At 39.7% G+C, this 21,371-nt stretch overlaps 1 pseudogene; it reads left to right on the top strand.

Annotated features, from left to right (window-relative positions):
• The first annotated feature begins 9,230 nt into the window (after window positions 1-9,230).
• LOC138075907 (small ribosomal subunit protein uS2-like) lies at window positions 9,231-18,098 on the top strand (annotated as a pseudogene).
• Window positions 18,099-21,371: the final 3,273 nt, after the last annotated feature.

The raw sequence follows: 21,371 nt of genomic DNA, 5'->3' as shown, positions 1-21,371 counted from the left end.
CTTTTTGGATCAATCTTCTCCTTAACTCTATCCTGATACTTTCTGCATGTCTTCATAATATTTATTACTATCTAGCATTATCTCAGGCTTCCCTCATGGCTCAGTTGGTAAAGAATCCACCTGCAATGCAGGAGACCTGGGTTTGATCCCTGGGTGGGAAAGATCCCCTGGAGAAGGAAACGGCAACCCATTCCAGTATTTTAGTTTCCGCTTATGAAAACATTGGTTCCGTGAGTATAAGGACATTTGTCATAAGAAGATGCCTGGAGTAAAATCAGAACTGAATAAATATTTGTTTTCTGAGTGAATCTTCAAAATTAGTATCCTTTTGTTTTTCCTTCTGGCTAGAAACTATCGCTTTGTGTGAAGCCTTTTGTGTGAAGTCTCATAGACTGCCTCTTAGCTCTACATAAACAAAAAATTTCTTTAAAACTAAGATGGGAATCATCAGTTTTTGTGTCAGTATTTTTATTTCTTTTAAAATTAAACAAATAAAATTCTATTTGGGAGTTCAGAGAAAACATCAAAATGTTTGCTTTGTGTTCAAGTCCAGCTACAATGGAAATGCTATTGCTCTAGTGTTATGAAGTGTGTAGTGTTATTTTTCTTTGAGTATTTACATAACACAGATTCTGATCATTGTTGAGTTTGCAAACAACATTTAGTAGAGAAGAGGAGATGGCAAAAGGCTATGTCTTGCTTCACTGCAGTAGACTAATATTTAATCAAGGTATTGTTTAAAACACAGAGCAGGCAGTCCACACAGGTCTCCATCTGGGAAATGACAAGTCACATTCTAACCACTCCCTGACTGCATAGTCTCCATTGTAATCATAGGTTCAACAGAACTGAAAACTGTCCACAAGCCTCTCTGTGGTCACTGAAGCATTGCACAGTCAAGGAGAAGTATGTGCTAAGTCCAGCTGCCCAAGGAGAGGGGCCAGCTGGATACATGTTCCCAAATCATGCATAGTCCCTGGTGATGGATAAATAAATAGATCAGGTAGGTAAACACAGGCTTCCCTGAGTGGCTCACAGAGTAAAGAATCGTCCTGCAATGCAGGAGACCCAGATTCCATCCCAAGGTCAGGAAGATTCCTTGGAGAAGGAAACGGCACCCCACTCCAGTATTCTTGCCTGGAGGATGCCATGGACAGAGGAGCCTGGCAGGCTGTAGTCCATGGGGTCACAAGAGTCAGACCTGACCGAACAACTAACACAGGTAAGAACTGATCAGCTTAACATATTATCTGTCATCAGTGAATCAAATGATGTTGTTCCAAAATTTCATTTCTAAATCAACCATTTTTCTGTTAAAAAATACATCCCTGATTCTAATGTTAGCTAAGTTAGCCCAATAAAAAAAAAGGAGATTTTGTACTTATTCTTTCATTAATATTTTTTTCTACTGTGTTAGGCAGTGTGGGTTCAATGGAGGAGGGTAGGGAACAGATAGACCTGCCCTCATGGAACATATAGTCATCTAGGGAGAAAAAATGTGATCAACAATCACCCACATATATAATTATGAACTGTGATAAGTGCATTTAAAGAAGCTTATGACAGTGTGTGGCAAGGACATGTGACTTAGTCTAAAAGGTCAAAGAAGGCTTTGACAATAAGGTGACTTTTGAGCTGACATTGGAAAAACAGTTAAGAATCTAAGTGAGGACTTTGGGGAGAGGTGTATTTATGGGGAGAGAAGATCATGAGTACAAGCCTGAGGTGGAAGGGAAAATGGAACATTGAAAGGCATGACACCATGACAGTGTGGCTGGAGATGACACAGTGAGGGAGAGAGCCTGGAATAAGATAGGACTGAAGAGCAGGGCGGGAGATGGAGCATGGGGGAGCTGGCATTAGAAGGCATTGTTAATGGAAGTTGCTAGTTTTACATGTAGATAATAGGATCAGATTTGTGGTACTGTTTTTCTTACAACATGTTGAAAGTGCGGCCAAACACAAGGCTTCTGCTGGAGACTTGGAACGTCTCTCAGGCAATGACAGTGGCGGCAAAGGGAACTAGCTAGTGGCATCTGACCTCTTAACTCTACCATTTCCTGGTACACAGAGCAACAAGCTCTTACAGTAAGCCAGAAGAAACCTATTTTGAAATCTATGCTTAATATACTCCACTAGGACTGGGGTTAGTAGGCAGAGGTGGAACAGAGATTTTGCCATGATTATGCCATTGTTGAAAAAGAATCATTTAATGATGCTATAAAGAGTTGCAAGTGAAATTAATACTCTTAAGGTCTTGTCGTAAAATGATTTTCAATTCAAGTAATAATTTTAGAGAATTTTTTCCTTGCTATAATATGTAAGCTGAGATTTAGTGAGTATGTGCTTTTGATATATTTAGCTTATAGAAATATAGAATTCAAGCATTTGATTTTATTGTGCCTCTCAAGGTCCCCTATGACTTTGCTACTTGAAATGTGGTCCAGAGAACAACAAAAGTGTCATCATCTAGGATCATATTAGTAAGTCAGAATCTCAAGTCTGTTCTCTATATCTACATCTCTATGCCTGCCTTGCAAATAGGTTCACCAGTACTATTTTTCTAGATTTTAGATATATGCATTAATTTAAAATATTCATTTTTCTCTTTTTGACTTCATTCTGTATAACAGGCTCTGGCTTCATCCACCTCAGCTCAACTGACTCAAATTTGTTCCTTTTATGGCTAAGTAATATTCCATTGTATATATGCGCATCTCCTTCTTTATCCATTCCTCTGTCAACAGACATCTAGGTTGCTTCCACGTCCTGGCTATTGTAAGCAGTGAGTTGTTCTAAGTTAAAAATAAAATAAACCTAAAAAAAAAGAAACCCAGAACCTCAGAATCTCAGCCCCCTCCCAAATCTACTGAGTTAGAGTCTGCCTTTTAACTAGATCGCCGTGTGATTTGTTTACTCATTAAAGTTTGAGAAGGATTGCTTTAGAATACCATTCATGTCCAGTGTAGGAAGCTCTGTTTGAATAATTGAAAGGGTTAAATTGTGTGATTTTTTTTTTTTGTTCAAGTTCATTAAACATTAATATTCTGCTCTTTCAATAAGTGGCTATTTAACATTGAGTTGTAAGAGTCAACTTAAAAGAGTCTGGCAAATCAAAATTTTTAAAGTCCTATTTTTCAAGTTTTTCTTCTCCCTTCCCTTCAAAAAACACTTCACTTTTACATCCCTATTTAAAATGAACAGTGAAATATATACAAACATATTTTAATGCCTTCCTGGTAGAGGAATAATAATATTTCTGGAGTCATGCATTAAACAGTGTATTTGTGGTAGAAATGAAAATGTCGTAAATATGATAAGAGGCCTCGAGCATGAGAGGGCTCTTTTTCATACATCTTAGGGATAGAGAGCTATTTTGTGAAGCAAAGTTTGTTAGTGTTCTCTTTGATTTGGCAAAGTAAAATTCCAGAGCTTGAGCTGGAGCAGATTTTGAGTCAAAAGAATTAAGATGTTTCACATCAAGATGAATTTGAATTTTGCTATCTTGGTCCTCGTATCTGTGCTCTATTTGTTGCTGCAAAAATTATTATAAATAATGGTTGACAACAACACAATTTTATTATCTTAAAGTTCTGTAACTTGGAAAACCAGCATAGGTCAGGATGTCAGGAGGGCTGAGTCCCTTTCTGGAGGTTCCATGGAAGAAGGTATCTTCTTGCCCTTACTAGCATCTAGGGGCCTCCAGCATTCTATGGTTGTGGCCCCTTTCATTTTCAAAGACAGTAATGATCAGTGGAGTCTTACTGACATTGCTGTCTCCTCTTCCCTTTTAATGAGACTTGGAGGGGCAGGGAGGGTTCCCTAGAGGCTTGGTGGTAAAGAATTGCCTGCCAATGCAGGAGACACAGGTTCAGTCCTTGGTCCAGGAAGATCCCACATGCCGCGGGGGAACTAAGCCCATACACCACAACTATTAAGCCTGTGCTTCTAGGGCCTGGAAGCCGCAACTCCTGAGCCCATGTGCCTCAGCTAATGAAGCCCTTGCACCCTACAGTCTGTGCTCTGCAACAAGGGAAACCACTCACCACAACTAGAAAGTAGCCTCTCTGCTTGCCACAACTTGAGAAAAGCCCTCATATCAACAAAGACCCAGCACAGTACCCTCAAACTATAAAAAAATAAATATTAAATAAAATTATTTTAAAAAATAAAATAAAGAGACTTGTGGTTACACTGGATTCACCTGAATAATCGAGGCTACTCTCTGTTTGAAGGTCAGCTGATTTGAAACTTAAATTCCCCTTTGCCACATTACATATTCACAGGTCCTGAGGATTAAGACATGGACACCTTGGAAGGAACATCGTTCTGCTTCCCTTAATCCTTATAGTGGGGAGTGAGTGCACAGCCTGGGGAGAAAAGTCGAGAAGGAATTCCAGAGAGAGATAAGGACTGGGCAGTTCCTGGGAAGGGTGGCAGGCTATGTTCTCATGAGAAAGATATCCAGTCAGAGTTCCCCTATAGTCAGAATTAATTGTAAATGAGACTTTCAACTGCTTTTCATAATTGTTTTCAATACCTCACATGGCATGGATTCCTTTCCAGCATATTTTTGCATTTTTCCATTAAACCCTACACGGAATGAAAAATGTATTGCTTAAGAGTGACTATTTAGAATGGAGAAAGAGAGAGGGGAGGCCATGGTCATGGGGCCTGGAGTAAAGCCAAGCTCAGAGCGATAACTACAGGGAGGAGATGATAAGAAAGAACAGTGAGTCAAGCCAGGAGCACAATTCACAGCAAGGGAGTACAGGGAACTCACCTCTTTTCTCACGCCCTGCCTCTCATAATGTTCAGAGGAAGTACATTCATGACAATAAATTCCATCTGAATGTAAGTGGTCATTGTTGCACAAATACCAAGTTCCTTAAATGCCTTAGGCTCTGAGAAACAAAGGCAAATAAAACATGCCTCTACCTTCAAAGTGTGTATGCAGTCCAGTGGTGAAGACTGACAAATAAATGCCTATTAGAAGGCAGAGTAAGCCTAGAGCAAAGCCCAGGGAGCATCTGGGAGTATGAGGAGAAGCTTCCAAAGCAGATTGCACTTGCCAGGGAAGGCTTTCCAGAAATGATGTCTGAGCTGTGTGTGGCAATATGGCTAGGGAACATGTGTACATGGAGGGAGGAAGTTGGGCCTTTCAGAAACAGCAAATAGGCATGTGTACAAATGTGCCCTCCTAATATAGATACAAGGGCTAGACTCCAATTTTCTCTTTGTCACCCAATGATTCTTCCTCACTTCTGTCGCAATGGTGTAGAATTGCTCTCCTTACAGAAATGAAGCCCATCTGGTCCTATCCACTCCTGCCATCTAAGGGTCTATGGGTTATCCTTTTTCTCACTTGAATCTTCATTCTTTCTCTGGATCTTTCCTTTACATTCTTAAACAAGTTCTCTAGTGTCTCCCAGGTTTAGTAATTTTGTAAATCTCTGTCCCAGCCCACATCTCCATTCTGTTACTTCCTTTCTTGTCAAATTTCATAAAAGGACTCTCTACACTAGATTTTATAACATCTTATTACTTTCTAACATCCTGTTTACCTCCAGCTCTTAGCTATCTGAGTTCCAAATGTTCCCTGCAAACCTGCCTAAAACTGCTTTCATTGAAGGTATCAAAAAAATTTTTTTAATAAAATCATCCTTTTGGTCACTAATTTTCTGAACTCTGACACATCTAATACCGTGACAAACTTCTTTCTAGAAAACCTCTCTTTCTCTCTTCAGGCATGACAAGATTCTGATTCCTTGCTTCTCCGGTCAAACCTCCATCTCCTTTTAGCTTCCTTTTCTTTCACTTCCCTGCTAATAATAGGTGCTCTAATATACATTTATATATATATTTAAAAGTTTATTCAATGAAGTAGATTCCTTGTTGAAAAAATACATAAGTATGTCTTAGAATTCACTTCACTAGGATTCAACTCTAAAAGTTTGCTTCAAATATTCAAGTATTGCTTCAGAAAGTTGACATTGTAATCAGAAAAATAAGTCTACGAAGATTACAAATAGCTTTGTTATAAGGAATAGAGTGTGGGAAATATGATGGCTTGTGCTTGTCCCCAGACACATTTTCTCCCAGACATTTCTGTTACTGCTGTTGTAGGAAAGCAAATATGCCAAATTGACTTGAAAAATTCTGTGCAATAATGTAGGACAGTGCAGTGGAGAGAAGAGGATAGAAAATAATTGTGGTTAGGAACTTCATGCTTTTTAAAAATCAGAGCAATTTTACAGAAGGAAAAATTAAATTATCAACATCAAATAAACTGCCATCGCATTTCCTCTCCAATGACTGAAGCTAATTTTTCTTAATTGAAACATCCTTTAAAAAAGTAAAGCATATTTTTCTGATATTGAGAAACATTTTACTACTTACAAGGCTCTACCACAGCCCTCTACTCACACAAAGAGTGGTTTTGAAATTAGTTGATTTTCTTAAGAAAAATAAGTGTTTATACAGATCTGGCCAAAGCAGAGTCTCTATAGGTTGAAAAAATTAAATAGTCAGAGCTATTAGAACTGCAGAGTGTCATGCATAAGGAATGGAGTGGGAATAAATGGAGACCCTGGGCTTGGAGCAGCAATACTCTGATGGTTAGAGAGTTATCCCACATAAGCTATAGAAACTTGCTTGTATAGACATGTCCTTGTTGATGGAGACACAATAGTCAAATGGTATATCATTGTTTACAATTTGACTTAAATTTGACAGAATTGCAGCAATTGCATTAAAGATAAATGGTATTTTGCCTAATCAAAGTATTACCCAAAATGTGTTGGTACTTTGCAACTATTTTGTAAAAAGTCATCATTTTTAAATGTTCCAGATAAATTCAATATGTTCCAAAAACATTGACTCTCTTGAAATTGAATAATTATATCTTAATGTATTTTGTATGAATTTTTGTTTATGTCTGGCTCAAAGCCATTTCTCCATGATTTATTGTGGAATCAAATTTTAGGGGAGGGCTTAGTTCTGAGAAATCATTTATAATATATATGTGACAAAGGGTTAATAAAGTGCTTTCATAAATCAGTTAGAGTAAGTATTACTAGTGCTACCATTTACTGATGTGAAAAAACACTGGACAAAATTTGGTTTAGGAAGAAAACTAAGAATTTTATTCAGGGAGTGCTAGATTTGAGCTGCTTGTACCACATACAAGAAGTAATATGTAGATAATTATGTATTATATTTACATACCTGAAAGGGCATTCAAAGGGGAAATTTTTTGCTTAGTAAGATTTTACTTTTAATATGTCATGAAAATCTTTTTAAATTTTTTTTTATTTTTCAAAATATGTTCCCAGGTGCATCATTCAGGTCCCCAAAGAGTTCTATCTTTCTGAGGCAATAAAAGATGCTGGATATGTAACAGATTTCTGTGCAGTTACTTAAATTACCTAAGTAATGTATAATGATACAGGAAATACATGTGAAAAGCAAGATATATTTTGTATATGGTATGATCACAACTAAGTAAAAAAAGTTTTATAGATATAAATATTTGGAAATAAATATACCAGAATGCTAATAATTTTTTTTAAAAAAAGATGCTGGATACAGTTCTCTGTCTCTTTTTCAAAGTTACTATATCAATGACTTTATTTGTCACACATATTTATTTAATAATGGAAAAAAGCATATGAATGTCAGAAACCTGGTTTTGAAACATTGCCATTGATTGTTTTTAATTCAACCAGCATTCTGTGGGCTTAAAAAAGAAAAACAACTGTTTTGAACCCACAACTTGCTGGTAAACACACTTCTGCTGAGGGAAAGTTGAGAGGAAAAGTGGCCTTCGTATGTCTCCATTGGTCTCAAAAGTTACATTACCCCAAAGGACACATCAAAATCAAATCCATAGTGATTACTTTGAAACCCAAACTACCAAAAACAAGCAAAAAATGTGAACCAGAAACCGTATTTGTGTATGGTAACTATACCCTCTAATCGCACTGCTTCTCAATCTAAGCAGGGTCTTAACATTCAATGGTCAAGAAATTTATTTAACTGGTAGTTATTTTCATGTAAAGAGTGTGTTTTCTTTCTCCTTAGATACAAAATACCTTATGAGTGAATACGTTTTTACTCAAGACTCTTCTCCTGTGCTGTCAGTTGGTACCGGGCCGGTGGGCATGCGTGTTCCTCTTGTAGCTGTGCAGGTTTCTCTTGTTTAGTTGCAGTCATAAGTGCGAGTTCAGAAGAGGCCGGGCTCAATGCTGGAGCAACGGGTACCGGTTCGGAAGTGGGAGCCAAAGCAGGGACAGAAGCTGGCACTTGAGCGACAGTTGCTGCTGTGGATGGACCAGTAGCAGTGGTGGCTTGATTTGCTCGCTGGGCTGCCTGCAGCTGGGGCTGTTTTACTGCTTCAGGTTTTGGGGCCGTTACCATCTTGAACCTTTTCTTATTATGATTATATTCTTTGTGGATAGTATCATTGTTAAAGGTTTTGTCTGCAGAAATTAATTTTTGTCCCACTACCCAAAGTGCATCTTTTACTACAAAGATGCAGCCAATTCCAAAGGCTCTACAGGGCTGAACTAAGCTGAATTCTGGAAGCCAAGCCCTAACAGAGCGTGGAGCCCACAGATCTGATCATACCCCCAGGGACAGACTTCTGCCCCCTCCCCCAACTCCCTGTGTCACAGGGCACTTTTTTTTTTCTCTCTCTAGAAAGCTCTCCTTCCCTCAGACCTACTGTCACTCATGATCCAACTCGTCTTTTAAATGATTAAATAGAATCAATGTTTCTTGGTTTAAAAAGAAAAGGAAGAAAACAGTCCTATACTAGTTAGTTCTCATTACCTTAAAGTAAGCTAAAATTCACACTATGTTTCAAAAAACAAATTTTAACTCTAAAAATTATTTTAAAACCACCTTTCTGGTTTTGGCATTTAGCAACTGGCAAACAAAAACACTAGTATGTACAATATAGAGACTTAAGGTGGAAAACGTTTAACTAAGAGCTCAATTTTGGAGAGTCTCTGTGTGAGGAACTTGTGAATATCCATGGCATTGTTTGTTGAGTAGGCAGATATTAAGTTTATAATTTTTACAGAGATAGCACAAAAGTTATGGGACTAAATGTCATTATCTGAAAAGTGAATATACATAGAAAAAAAGTTCTCTGGGGTAGAGTGAGAGACTATCAAAATAAAGCAGAAATGAGTTCCTAAAAGGAGACTGGGAAGGAAGGTCCTGACATGAGTGAAGAAAAGTCTTTCAGGAAGGAAGCGATGATCATTTGTAACAAAAGCTGTTCGTGGGACAAAAGCTGCTTACAGGTAAGGCTATATCAGCACTGAGAATTGCCTGTTGAATTTGGCTGCATAGAGGCAACTGGTGACCTTGAACAAACAGTTCTTATGGAGAAAAAGAGATAAGAAGGAGAATGGAGTAGGTTCAAGGGAGTGAGGCAAATCAGAAATTATAGACAGTGGGTACAGACAATTGTTTTTAAAAGATTTGGTCATGTCAATGTATGGTAAAACCAATACAGTATTGTAAAATAAAATAAAGTAAAATAAAATAAAATAAAAACATAAAAAAAAATAAAAGATTTGGCTTTAAGAGAGAGCAGAGAAATGGAAAATGTCACTGAAGGAGATGTGGAATCAAGGTGAGCTTGTTGTCCTTTTTCCCCCCTTCTTCTTTTTTAATGGAAGAGAGAGGGGACAATTGCAGGAGTGAAGGCTTTGAACAGGTGAGAGGTGATAAGAGACATCATGTTTAACTACAGGAGGGAATACAGGATATATGATTACAGATGAAGGTTGGCAGATTGATATTTTTTTCCATGAAATAAATAATAACTTCATCAGTTAAAAATGAGAAGAAGGGGGGAGTTGTTGGGAGCTTTGGTAGAAAGGAGAATGTGCTTGAAATAGTTATGTGAGAGCAGGAGATTGAACTGACTTGGAGAAATTTCACAAACTCTCTTCCTAGACAAGTCAGATACCTATATAGGGAATTCAGACTGATAAAAAAAAAAAATTGGGACTTTTTGGGGTAAATTTTACTCCACTGAAAAAGTGAGAAATCCCAACTAGTTTCCATTCTTCATCAGCTGCATCCGGAAGTACTAGACTTCAAATTTTACCTTCTTCATTGTCCCATAGAATTTCAGGGTTTCAGGTTGATTCAACTAAGACTGGGTATGTGGAGGCTCAGTTGCTTCATTCATGTCCAACTCTTTGCGAACCTGTAAACTGAATCCCACCAGGCTCCTCCATCTCTGGGATTCTCCAGGCAAGAACAGTGGCTTGGGTTGCCATGCACTCCTCCAGGAGATCTTACCAACTCATTGATGGAACTCAGGTCTCCTGCATTGCAGGTGGATTCTTTACCACTGAGCCACCTGGGAAGCCCAACTAAGAATATCAGTTCAGGTCAGTTCAGTCACTCAGTCGTGTCTGACTCTTTGTGACCCCATGAATCGCAGCACGCCAGGCCTCCCTGTCCATCACCATCTCCCAGAGTTCACTCAAACTTATGTCCATAGAGTCAGTGATGCCATCCAGCCATCTCATCCTCTGTCATCCCCTTCTCCTCCTGCCCCCAATCCCTCCCAGCATCAGAGTCTTTTCCAATGAGTCAACTCTTCTCATGAGGTGGCCAAAGTACTGGAGTTTCAGCTTTAGCATCATTCCTTCCAAAGAAATCCCAGGACTGATCTCCTTCAGAATGGACTGGTTGGATCTCCTTGCAGTCCAAGGGACTCTCAAGAGTCTTCTCCAACACCACAGTTCAAAAGCATCAATTCTTCGGCGCTCAGCCTTCTTCACAGTTCAACTCTCACATCCATACATGACCACAGGAAAAACAATAGCCTTCACTAGATGGACTTTTGTTGGCAAAGTAATGTCTCTGCTTTTTAATATGCTATCTAGGTTGGTCATAACTTTCTTTCCAAAGAGTAAGCGTCTTTTAATTTCATGGCTGCAGTCACCATCTGCAGTGATTTTGGAGCCCAAAAAATAAAATCTGACACTGTTTCCACTGTTTCCCCATCTATTTGCCATGAAGTGATGGGAACAGATGTCATGATCTTCGTTTTCTGAATGTTGAGCTTTAAGCCAACTTTTTCACTCTCCTCTTTCACTTTCATCAAGAGGCTTTTTAGTTCCTCTTCACTTTCTGCCATAAGGGTGGTGTCATCTGCATATCTGAGGTTATTGATATTTCTCCCAGTAATCTTGATTCCAGCTTGGCTTCTTTGATGTTGTGAAAGTGCTGCATTCAATATGCCAGCAAATTTGGAAAACTCAGCAGTGGCCACAGGACTGGAAAACGTCAGTTTTCATTCCAATCCCAAAGAAAGGCAATGCCAAGGAATGCTCAAACTACCGCACAATTGCACTCATCTCACACTCTAGTAAAGTAATGCTCAAAATTCTCCAAGCCAGTCTTCAGCAATACGTGAACTGTGAACTTCCTGATGTCCAAGCTGGTTTCATAAAAGGCAGAGGAACAAGAGATCAAATTGCCAACATCTGCTAGACCACCGAAAAAGCAGGAGAGTTCCAGAAAAACATCTATTTCTGCTTTATTGACTATGCCAAAAACTTTGACTATGTGGATCACAATAAACTGTGGAAAATTCTGAAAGAGATGGGAATACCAGACCACCTGATCTGCCTCTTGAGAAACCTATATGCAGGTCAGGAAGCAACAGTTAGAACTGGACATGGAACAACAGACTGGTTCCAAGTAGGAAAAGGAGTATGTCAAGGCTGTATATTATCACCCTGCTTATTTTAACTTATATGCAGAGTACATCATAAGAACTAAGAATATAGCCCCGTTTAAATGTATGTCTATTTAAGACTATACTTACAGATCAATTCAAGAAACCACCAATGTGATTGAGTTACACAGAGGCAACCCTGCTTCCCAGGACCGGCCAATTGAAACCACAACCTTAAACAAAGGGTAGAGGTAAAGAATCTTCCTGCCAGTGCAAGAGACAGAGGAGACATGGGTTCAATCCCTGGGTTAGGAAGATCCCCTGGAGGAGGGCATGGCAACACACTCTAGTATTCTTGCCTGGAAAATCTCCATGGACAAAGAGGATCTTGGTGGGCTACAGTCTCCATAGGATTATAAAGAGTCTGACACAGCTGAAGTGACTTAGCACACACACACACACACCCATCTCTGACCCACAATTGGCCTGACGAGTGAGACAAGATATCAAATTAACATACAGCCACTTAAATGAGGAAACCCTTCATTATAATATACCAAAATAACAATCATTTAAACTTGGATAATGTTAATGATTTGTTACAACATCTGTCAGTGAGTACCTCAAACTAAAAGAAAACAAAAGACAAAAATAAAGCTTTCTTTGTAATGTCTGGAAGAAAAAATATCATTTTCCTTCTACCCTTCCAGGTTCTTGGCTGGATCTCTGTAACAAAAGGCAGGTTAATTAGAGGAAAGCATGCAAATGTGTTTAGCTTAAAAATGTAAGTTTTATGTGACACAAGAGCCCTCCTAAGGAAGTGAAGACCCAAAGAAACAGATAAATCTGCATGTTTTTATGCTGAATTTGATGAAGGTGACAAGTTGTGGAAATATGTCATAAGATGAAAATGATATCAGCTCAATGTAGGAAAGTGGGAGAATCTTAGCAAGACCTATTCATTCACATTCAAAAAGAAGGACACCCCTTACCTCCTGGTATAGAGAGGGTACCTTTAGGGCTTCCTTGGTAGTCCAGAGGTTAAGAATACACTTGCCAATGCAGGGGACGTGGGTTCAATCCCTGGTCCAGGAAGATTCCACATGCCGTGGAGCAACTAAGCCCGTATACCACAACTACTGAACCTGCACTCCACAAGACAAGCTACCGCGATGAGAAGCCTGAACCTCACAGTTAGAGTAGCTCTCACTCGCCACAACTAGGGAAAGGCTGTGTGCAACAACAAAGACACAGGGCAGCCAAAAATTAGTTGATTAATTTTTTTTTTTTTTGAAAGAGAGGGCACCTCTCACTTGAGGTCATTGTGACCTGCTTCAGAGGAGAAGAGCAAAGAGTCTTTCTAGCACATTTCATTTCTCAAATTCCTTCAACTTAAACTATTCAAGGGTGCATCCATATTTGGAGGTAGCATATTCTAAACCCCATCAGTAACAGTTCAGTTCAGTTCAGTTCAGTTGCTCAGTCGTGTCCAACTCTTTGCGGCCCCATGAATCGCAGCACGCCAGGCCTCCCTATCCATCACCTTCCCTTTATTCCCCAAAAGCTTCAACAATCAAAATAATCCTGAGATTGTGACAGTAAATGTGATTTTAAAAGTAGTTTAGGTTAAGAAACAAAAGCAAGTCGTTTCATAAATAAAGTTTCACTTAATAGTGAAATGCTGAACTTGATCAAAGTATCCAGATATCCTGAGTTATTCAAATAAACATATTAATCCTCCAAATAAATCTACAGAATAAAATAAGAACAAAAATTACTCTTGATTAATGTGAGTAGAAGTAATATAACCTCTGAGGAAGATTTCATGAAATTGGCAGTGATTGCTACTACCATGTTTATTAATTGAGAAGCAGCAGTTTCATAAATGAATTTACTAAAGACAACATTCACTGTGTCAACAGTGAAAACTGACAAAAATCAAAACATTAACCTTCAACAAATATTAAATACTGACAATTTTCCTAATGTTTTAAAATATTTTTCAATGATAAGATATTTAGTTCCAGTAGAACATTTTTAAATCTTGTGTTTAATTACTATGTGGGCCTACAAGTTTAGAAATCTACAATTCTGTATAACTTAGGCTTCTGGGTTCATTCTGACAGATGAAAACCTTGGAAGTTGCCACTGCTGTCCCTATAACAAGAAAAAGCTGACCCAGCTGAAAAGCCATGTCTGCTCTTGAATCCATCATAGAACTGAGGTTTCAGGAAAAATTGCCAGGCAAAAGTCTGAAGAGGCAAATTCATCCAGAGAGACACAGGTAAGACTTGCTGACCTGGACCAAAAGCTGCTGGAGCCATATACCGGTCAGTTCAGTTCAGTTCAATCACTCAGTCATGTCCGACTCTTTGCCACCCCATGAATTGCAGCATGCCAGGCCTCCCTGTCCATCATCAACTCCCAGAGTTCACTTAAACTAACGTTCATCGAGTCGGTGATGCCATCCAGCCATCTCATCCTCTGTCGTCCCCTTTTCCTCCTGCCCCCAATCCCTCCTGACATCAAAGTCTTTTCCAATGAGTCAACTCTTTGCATGAGGTGGCCAAAGTACTGGAGTTTCAGCTTCAGCATCATTCCCTCCAAAGAAATCCCAGGGCTGATCTCCTTCAGAATGGACTGGTTGGATCTCTTTGCAGTCCTAGGGACTCTCAAGAGTCTTCTCCAACACCACAGTTCAAAAGCATCAATTCTTTGGCACTCAGCCTTCTTCACAGTCCAACTCTCACATCCATACATGACTACTGGGAAAACCATAGCCTTAACGAGATGGACCTTACTCGGCAAAGTAATGTCTCTGCTTTTCAATATACTATCTAACATCTAAGCGTCTTTTAATTTCATGGCTGCAATCACTATCTTCAGTGATTTTGAAGCCCCAAAAAATAAAGTCTGGCACTGTTTCTACTGTTTCCCCATCTATTTTCCATGAAGTGATGGCACTCATTTCACATGCTAGTAAAGTAATGCTCAAAATTCTCCAAGCCAGGCTTCAGCCATACGTGAACCGTGAACTTCCTGATGTTCAAGCTGGTTTTAGAAAAGGCAGAGGAAACAGAGATCAAATTGTCAACATCTGCTGGATCATGGAAAAAGCAAGAGAGTTCCAGAAAAACATCTATTTCTGCTTTATTGACTATGCCAAAGCCTTTGACTGTGTGGATCACAATAAACTGTGGAAAATTCTGAAAGAGAAGGGAATACCAGACCACCTGACCTGCCTCTTGAGAAACCTATAATGCAGGTCAGGAAGCAACAGTTAGAACTGGACATGGAACAACAGACTGGTTCCAAATAGGAACAGGAGTATGTCAAGGCTATATATTGTCACCCTGCTTATTTAACTTCTATGCAGAGTACATCATGAGAAGTGCTGGACTGGAAGAAACACAAGCTGGAATCAAGATTGCTGGTAGGATTATCAATAACCTCAGATATGCAGATGACACCACTCTTATGGCAGAAAGTGAAGAGGGACTAAAAAGCCTCTTGATGAAAGTAAAAGAGGAGAGTGAAAAAGTTGGCTTAAAGCTCAAAATTCAGAAAACGAATATCATGGCATCTGGTCCCATCACTTCATGGGAAATAGATGGGGAAACAGTGGAAACAGTGTCAGACTTTATTTTGGGGGGGCTCCAAAATCACTGCAGATGGTGACTGCAGACATGAAAGGAAAAGACGCTTACTCCTTGGAAGAAAAGTTATGACCAACCTAGAGAGCATACTCAAAAGCAGAGTCATTACTTTGCCGACTAAGGTCCATCTAGTCAAGGCTATGGTTTTTCCTGTGGTCATGTATGAATGTGAGAGTTGGACTGTGAAGAAGGCTGAGCGCCGAAGAATTGATGCTTTTGAACTGTGGTTTTGGAGAAGACTCTTGAGAGTTCCTTGGACTGCAAGGAGATCAAACCAGTCAATCCTAAAGGAAATCAGTCCTGAATGTTCATTGGAAGGACTGATGTTGAAGCTGAAGCTCCAGTACTTTGGCTATCTGATCTAAAGAGCTGCCTCAATAGAAAAGACCCTGATGCTGGGAAAGATTGAAGGCAGGAGAAGGAGAAGACAGAGGATGAGATGGTTGGATGGCATCACCGACTCAATGGACATGAGTTTGAGCAAGCTCTGGGAGATGGTGAAGGTCAGGGAAGCCTGGCATTCAGCAGTGCACAAAGTCACAAAGAGTCAGACACGACTGAACAACTGAACAATAATAATTCTGTTTGGTGGAAGGGAATCCCTTCCCATTCCAACCACTCCCCCCACCTGTTTCACCTTTTTTTTATTTTTCAGTGACCAAGTGGTATCTGACTCTTCATGACTCCATGGACTGCAGCACACAACACTTCCCTGTACTTCACCATCTCCTGGAGTTTGCCCAAGTTCATGTCCATTGCATCAGTGATGCCATCCAACCATCTCATCCTCTGTTGCCCTCTTCTTCTGCCTTCAATCTTTCCCAGCTTCAGGGTATTTTTCAATGAGCCAGCTGTTCGCCTAGCAAGGGAAAACAAAAGCAAAAATATAGTCAACAGGGATCAGAGGTTCAAGGAAATAGGTTGGAAAGGCTGCAGCCAGGGAAGGGAGTACATGGAGGTGAGCAGGTGGTTGAAGCTGTGTCACAGAGAAACACCTGTGAAGGTCACAGTTCAAGGACAAGGCTGATTAAAACAGTGAAATTTAATTGAAGGATTATAGAATGCCCACGCCATACTACCACACCAACAGGGCTCCAGTGAAACAGTGGATTACATCTCTTAGTCCTACAAGAAGCAGACTTCCTCTGAAGAGGCATTCTCAGGGAAGCCCAATGTCCGGAGGAAAACCAAAACAAGGAGGTTTGATGAATATGAATCTTCTAGAAACTATTGTCCCAGCAAAAATTAACATAAATCTTCATCCTAAAGCCCTCTTTACCTCATTCTAATTATTCATGCACATCATACTTACCTCTCAACAAAAAATTACAAGGCCTTCCAAAGGCAATTAAAAGCACAGTATGAAGTGAAGACAGAACAAGCATTAGAACTCAGCTCAGATGTGGCACAGATTTGGGGATTACCAGACAGAACTGAAAATAACTGTGATTACTCTTTCTTTATATGCTGCCTGGTGTGAAGAGCGGACTCATTAGAAAAGACCCTGATACTCGGAAAGATTGAAGGCAGGACAAGAAGGGGATTACAGAGGACAAGATGGTCAGATGACATTACCATCTCAATGGACATGAGTTTGAGTAAGCTCTGGGAGATGGTGAAGGATCGGGAAGCCTGGAGTGCTGCAGTCCATGGGGTCACAAAGAGTCGGGCACAACTGAGCAACTGAACAAAAACAAATGCTACCCAGAGAGGAGTCCGCACAACACTGTTCTGGGTTCTGTTGTAACTTAGAGGAAAACTTTCACAATGTTCAGAGCCCTTGGTTTCCTGCATATAAAAGCGGAAGACGTCCTCAAATTCCTCTCAGCAGAAACCCACTTAGGTGACACCAGTCCTGACTTCTAAATGGAATAGTCACAAAAGGCAAAGGATGACAAGCATGAGCGCTCAGTCAGGGCCAACTCTTTGGACCCTGTGGACTGTAGCCCACCAGGCTTCTCTGCCCATGGGATACTCCAGGCCAGAATACTACAGTGGGTTGCCATTTCCTCCTCCATGGGGGTCTCCCAGACCCAGGGATCAAACCCACATCTCCTGTATCTTCTGCATTGAAAGTAGATTCTTTACTCACTGAGCCATAGCATCTACATCACAAATCTGAAGAAAACCTGAGAGAAGCTGGCAGCTGGTGCCATTGTTGCCTTTGAAAACCCAGCTGACATCAGTGGCATATCATCCAGGAATACTGACCCACGAGCGGAGCTAAAGTTTGTTGCTGCCACAGAGTGACTTCCATTGCTAACTGCTTCACTCCTGGAACTTGGCACCAGATCCAGGCTGTGTGGAGCTGACACTTCTGGTGGTTACTGATCCCAATACTGACAACTAGCCTCTCATAGAGGCACCTCCTGCCTTCTCTTGCTCTGTGAGACACAGACTCTCCTCTGCACTCTGTGGACATGGCCGCCCATGCACCAACAATGGAGATCACTCAGCGAGTCTGATGTGGTGACACTGCCCTGGAAGTTCTGTGTATGCACGGCACCATCTCCCAGCTACACTCATGGGAGGTCATGCCTAATCTCTGCTTCTCCAGAAATCCTAATGAGATTGAAGAAGATGAGCAGGGTGCTGCTGAAAAGGCTGGGAGCAAAGAGACTTTTCAGAATGAATGCACTGCCCCAGTTTCTGAGTTTACTGCTACTCGGCCTGAGGTTGCAGGTTGGTCTGAAGGCAAGCAGTGTGCCTTTTTAGCGATTTTCTATTGATGACTAGTCTGCAGTTCCCACTGCTCACCATTGAACATGTAGGAACAGCCAGTGAGTGGCCTTAAACTGATTTTGTCCACAAATTCTTATACAGAAAATGGAGATAAGATTGAGGGAAAATAAGCAATTTCTAAAAGTTTTTTTTTTTAATGAAACAAAATAACTGTGACTAATACGATAAGGGCCCTAATGGGAAAAAGTGGACAGCATGCAAGAGAGTTGGAAAATCTAAGAAAAAATTGAAAGGAAATGCAAGAAGTCAAAAAACATTGCAACTGAAACAAAAAATGTGCCTGTTCAGAAGATGTGACGTGGCAAGGAATCGGTGAGCTTGAAGACACATAGATAGAAATAGTATAGTAAAAGATTCTAAAGGTTGGAAGAGACATTAAAAGTTATCTCATGCATCTTCTCAATTTCCTTTTGAAAAATTGGATTAAAAATACCTTCTCTTTTCTAATGGTATATCAATGTTATAAGTAATTACCTGACTCTTGCCATTAAGACTATTGCAAATACATAGAAGCATACCATTTTGACATAACTAACATAGATGAAGCAACTTTAGGCACTTAAATATCATTTGCTTGTAAAGAGCAATGCAACACACAAGTTATAAACATTTATGACTTAATTTGGAGAATTAGAACAGGATTTATCCCACTACTGTATATTATCCTGATCAATTTTTTAAACACCTTTGCCTTATCATTTTTTTCTAATATACCTATAACTTTATTTATTTTAATTAATATTTATTGGAGTATACTTGCTTTACAATAATTTGTTTGTTTCTGCGGTGCAGCAAAGTGAATCAGTTATATGTACATATATATACCCACTCTTTTCTAGATTTCCTTCCCATTTAGGTCATCACAGACCATTGAGTAGAGTTCCCTGTGCTACACAGTAAGTTCTCATTTATTATCTATTATTTTACACCATGTCAATAGTGTATATATGTCAATACCAATCTCCCAATTTACCCTCCCACTCCCCCCCTTGGTAACCATAAATTTGTTTTCTACCTCTGTGATTCTTTTTACTAAATGCCCTACATTCTTCATGCTGTATTTTTAATACTTGTCTACTGCTACTTTGAGCCTTTCTGGCATTAAGGATCAGTCGCCAAACGTTGGAACTAATGTTTGAACTTATTTATGGCCTTGCCTCCTTGGACTCCAGTACTTACCGTCACTCAGTCAGTGTTCAATTTCAGTCCAGCTGTTCATGTGTGCACATTAAGGTAACCTGCTTCCAAATATTCATGACACTGAACTATTGAAGGTCAAGTTACTGCTAAGAGGACTTCTTTATATATTATAATGTCAGAAGAAGAATAGTGCAACAGTTTTTTAAGATTATTAGCTTCTCCTGGTTGCATTGAATGAAATTGACATTTAAGCTCATATTCACATAGTTCACGTTCTCAGATGTGAAATTCTGTACTAGCGTAGAGGCATTTAAGAAGAGGTGGCCCCTGTCTTCAAGGCATGATCATGCTATAATTGTGCTATTAGAATTGCCTTAGAAGGTTTTCTTAAATCCTGTCATTCAGGTTTGTTTGAGTAGAAGCCCAGAAAATAACATTGGGTTGGCCAAAAAGTTCGTTCGGGGAAATGGGCATGAACTTTTTTGGTCAACCCAGTATTTCTTAAGAACTCCACAGATAACTTTAATGTGTTACCAGGATTAGAATTACTGAACTATATTGATAAAGATATCAGAGTGAAGTAAGTCAGAAAGAAAAACACCAATACAGTATATTAACGCATATATATGGAATTTAGAAAGATGGTAATGATGATCCTATATGCGAGATAGCAAAAGAGACACAGATGTAAACAACAGTCTTTTGGACTCTGTGGGAGAAGGCGAGGGTGGGGTGATTTGAGAGAATGGCATTGAAACATGTAAATTATCATATGTGAAACGAATCACCAGTCCAGGTTCGATGCATGATACAGGGTGCTCAGGGCTGGTGCACTGGGATGACCCAGAGGGATGGGATGGGGAGGGAGGTGAGAGGAGGGTTCAGGATGGGGAACACAAGTACAGCCATGGCTGATTCATGTCGATATATGGCAAAAACCACTACAAAATTGTGAAGCAATCAGCCTCCAATTAAGATAAATAAATTAATTAAAAATCAGGCAAATAGATTTGAAAGTGATAGATAAAGGATGTCTCTCCCTCTCTCTCCCCCACTGCCCGCCCTTCTCTCTCGCACACACAGACATACACACTCTCTCAAGATATTTCAGAAGGTGGGAAGTTTACGTCCAATGGAGAAATCCACAACAAAGGTTTCTGAGCTAAAAGGACTGGAAAGATTTTGGAAAGGAATATTCAACTGAGTGGAGATGAACTCCTGACAGGAGGACACTAATACTGAAAGAAGGTAAAGTAATGCGCTAGACACTGACCTTTTTGAATGATATAGAGAGGAGCCAGACTCAGAAGAGAATATTGCAAAGAATTGTGGGAAGTAAGGTGAGACAGGGAATAAGATCCCAAAGTGAGAGCCTAGAAACTTGAATATCAGGGTGATGTCATTATAAAGCATTTGTTAAATAGTTTTTTTGTTGTATTAGTTAAATATCAGGACACTTAAATCTATGATCCTTTACCAACTTAAGTACTGAACATTATTTATGCAGCTGAAATTGCTCCCTTCCTGAATCATGACAGTCCCACCCGCTGCAGAAGTAATCCTTATTCTAAACTTGATATTTATTATTCTTACACATTTGTTGATACTTAAATACATAGGGACCCCTACGTATTTTGTTTCTAAACAAAACCAATCTTTCAAGTTAAAAATGTAAAGTATTGAAGAGAATAGATATGGTACCAGGCTTACAGAGAAAGGAAGGGATATCAAGGAATGGGAAGGAAATCTTAGTGCCTTAAATATAGAAAATGAGGAAGCAGGATGAGTCAAAGAAAGATGCTGGACTTTGACACTGGGAGACTAGAATCATGATGTGGTGTTGACAGAGTCAATGAATCACTGAGGCAGAACCGGTTTCTGGGGTGTAGATGCTGTTTTGTGGAATTTAGCTCTATTGACCATTCCCTTACGGTGAAGCACGCCTCTCTTGGCTTTCTGCCAGAGCTCTCTTTCGGCTTTGCTTCTTCCATCCTTCCTTCTCAGTTTCCTTCATGATTCCCCATTTTGTATTTACCTCTTCCTACATCTCTTACTTCCCTGGATAGACTCATTCACTTCAGGGGCCTTAACAGACAAATGCTGTTGACTTACCAATCTGT

The sequence above is a fragment of the Capricornis sumatraensis genome, chromosome 1 (genome assembly GCF_032405125.1).
Source record: "Capricornis sumatraensis isolate serow.1 chromosome 1, serow.2, whole genome shotgun sequence".
NCBI classification, from domain to species: domain Eukaryota; kingdom Metazoa; phylum Chordata; class Mammalia; order Artiodactyla; family Bovidae; genus Capricornis; species Capricornis sumatraensis.
Note: the sequence above shows the minus strand (reverse complement) of the source record. Positions and strands in the feature narration are given on the sequence as shown.